Raw genomic sequence first — 3,209 nt, 5'->3', positions numbered from 1 at the left:
TCATGCTTCACATCACCCTCCCCCCCAGAACATAACAGGTCTTTGGCAGAATGTCTAGGCTGTTTGAAAGGAAAATATCTTTCCTTTGTTTTGCCTAGAAAAGTAAAGGTTATCTCTAGGAAAGGTGAAAGAACAAGAAACCTCCCCCCCCAAAAAAAAAAAAAACAACAGAAGCCAAGATGGCAATGGGGTGCAATGTGCTAATATTAATTCTATTTTTATTATAACATGGCACAGTGGATAGAGAACTGGGCCTGAAATCCAAAAAGACCTGAGATCAAATCAGCCTCAGATACTTATTAGCTGACTGACCCTGGGTAATTCACTTAACCCTGTTTACCTCTATTTTCTCATCTGTAACATGACTTGGAGAAGGAAATGGCAAACCGATGCATTATCTTCGCCAAGAAAACACCAAATGGTGTCATGAAGAGTCGGTCACAACTGACATGTCTGAACAGCAACAACAATATGATGGTTTGGAGTTCATAAAGCCCATTATTCACACCAATGGTGGCCCAGATATTATTATCCCCATTTTATAGCTGAGAAAACTAAGGTTCTGAGAAGTTAAGTGATTTGCCTGTGGCCTTACAACTATTAAATATCTTACAAGGGATTCAAGTCATTACTCCAAGGTTAGTGACATTCCCCCCAGAAACTCCATTATAGCAGCAATCTTGAGTTGTGCCTATAATTGTGATTCCCAACATTTTGGGACTTGTGACAGCTAGTCTTTATTTGATTACTTAACAGTTTTTGTCCTTCTTCCCAGAAAAGTGCTATATGAGACTTGCAATCACAAAACCTCTTGGATAAGTTAAGAATAAAAGTTTAGTGGCTAGACAAAGAACAGCAGCAGGTAAGAAGACATTGATATCTACCACAAAACAACTACTTTGGGTTTCATAGCTTTTATGCTTGTGCCATCCCTCAGAATTTCCCTGTGGGAAAATGGGATATCCTGCCCTTCTCCTCAAATGTTTGAGAGACTCTGCTTTAAAATAAGCTACAAGGTGCTGGGTTTTTTGTAAGCCCATACTCAAGAGGCCATTAGGTTTATTTTCCAGTTGTGGTGATGGTTTTGCACTGATTCATTTACATTCTCACATGAGTTCATATTTGGTGACCAAAACCATGAACTGATGAGTCATTTGAGATGCAGTCAACAGAATAGACAAAAGTCAACCATCCCTTAAATAGATTGAACTGGGAAGCTTTAACCTATCCATACCCTGATTTTATTTCTGGTCCTTGTCTGTCATTGAAGATTAGGTTACAATTTGGATTTTTATTGGGACATATAAATGTAACTAAAGAAAAATGAAAATTAATAAGAATAAGAATAAGCATTTATACGGTGCTTTAAGGATTGTAAACCATTTTATAAATATTATCTGATTTATCCTTGCAACAACCCTGGGAAGTAGGTGCTATTATTATCCCTATTTTACAAATGGAGAGACCGAGGCAGACAGAAGTTATTGCCCAGAAGAATTGCCCAGGGTCCCGAAGCTAACAAGTAGCTGAAGCTGGAGTTTAATTTAAGCCTTCTTGACTCTAGTCCAACACTCTATTAGAACCATTTAATTGCTCTCAGTTCTTTTCTTAAGGACTGCATGTATCAGTTTTTGGCACAGATTTTGGGCTTTGCACGTACATACAGTATAATATGTTATATTAACCTTCTATGTAGACTTCACCACATTTTCTCTTTAGTGGAATTTCCACATCTCAGGTAACTGGATGTCCATATTTATTTTATTTCTTTTCCAGCCATTTTTTTTCCTTTAAATTTCTTTAATTTGTCTGATTTGTATTTGTCTTAATTTGATCCCAGGGCAGATATCCCACCAAGAGCATATATCCCATAACCCTGGGGTGGAAGTAAGAAGATCTACATTTTATGTTTAGTTCTACTACCAGCTGAGTATTTTGGAAAATTTAAGTCTATCTGTTCCTCAGTCTCCTCATTTATAAAACGTGAATGAGACCTCTCCTGCCTAACTCACTGTCAGAAAGAAGTTTGGGACACTTCCCTCTAAAGAAGTATCAGGAGTGAAATGTTTCTCTCTGCTGTAACAATAGTGTTAAGTCAATTAAAACAATGCTATCTTTCATGGGGTCATAGTTCTTGAGAGGGAAGAGAACCTAAGAAGTCATCTAGTTCAGTTTTTTTCAGTTTACAAATCAGGAAACTGAGGTCCAGAGATGGAATATGACCTCTCCAAAGGCACCTAGTTAGTGAATAGCCTTCATTATTTTTTTTCCTTTTCTGAAAACAGGTTCATATCTTTAGAAGTATTTAATTTGAACCTTATTAAAAACCATTAGAGATATCGGCTTGCAAAAACATTCTCATGCTTTTGATTTTACTTTTGATTATATTTTAAAATATATCTTTAATTTTACCTCCCTTCATCAGAGTGTTAATCAGGATTTTAAATTATTTATGAAGAATCTTCTAAAGGAATGTCTCTGTTTTCTAGAATTCTTGAAGAGTTTACATAGTTTTGAGGTCCATAAATTGTCCTTAGTCAACCCACCTGTCTACCTTTCACTGAACTCTTCCTCAGGCTAACTGCATCCTGAGAGAGCCCAAGCATTTTGGGTTTATGCAGCATATAATATTATGACTAGAAAGTATACATTTACTTTGAATGATTTCCTCCTGTAAGAGAGCAATCCAAAACCTCACAGCTATGGAAATATAGATGGGTTTATGTTCAATTAAACAAATATTTATTAGCTACTCACTACGTGCAAAGCAGTGTGATAGGCACAGAAGATACAAAGAAAACAAACGGTAGGTAGGTACCTTTAAGAAACTTACCTTTAACCAGCGAGATAGATACAATGCATGCAGAAATAAGTTTAGTATGAGAAAACTTAAGAGAAATCAAGTAATAACAACTGGAGGAAATGAGGAAAGGTTTTGCCAAAGTGGCAGCCCTTGAGTTCAATCCTGAATGATCATCAATGAGCAGGTATTGAATAGATCCCAAACATGGGGAAAAGCTTGCAGGGAATTCATGGAGGAGGGAAATTTGATAATGAATTGGGGAAATGGCTAGCAATTGAGTTCGTAAAGGGGTGTAGCATGAAATGAGGGCAAAAATGTTGGTAAGATCCGGCTTGTGGAAGTTTTATATGATCTCCTCCATAATTATCCTCATTGATCACCTTGCCACCTCCTTCCTCCCTTCCTA

Source organism: Phascolarctos cinereus, unplaced genomic scaffold (genome assembly GCF_003287225.1).
Source record: "Phascolarctos cinereus isolate Bilbo 61053 unplaced genomic scaffold, phaCin_HiC Scaffold_9;HRSCAF=440, whole genome shotgun sequence".
Classification (NCBI taxonomy): Eukaryota; Metazoa; Chordata; class Mammalia; order Diprotodontia; family Phascolarctidae; genus Phascolarctos; species Phascolarctos cinereus.
This window is presented reverse-complemented; position numbering follows the sequence as displayed.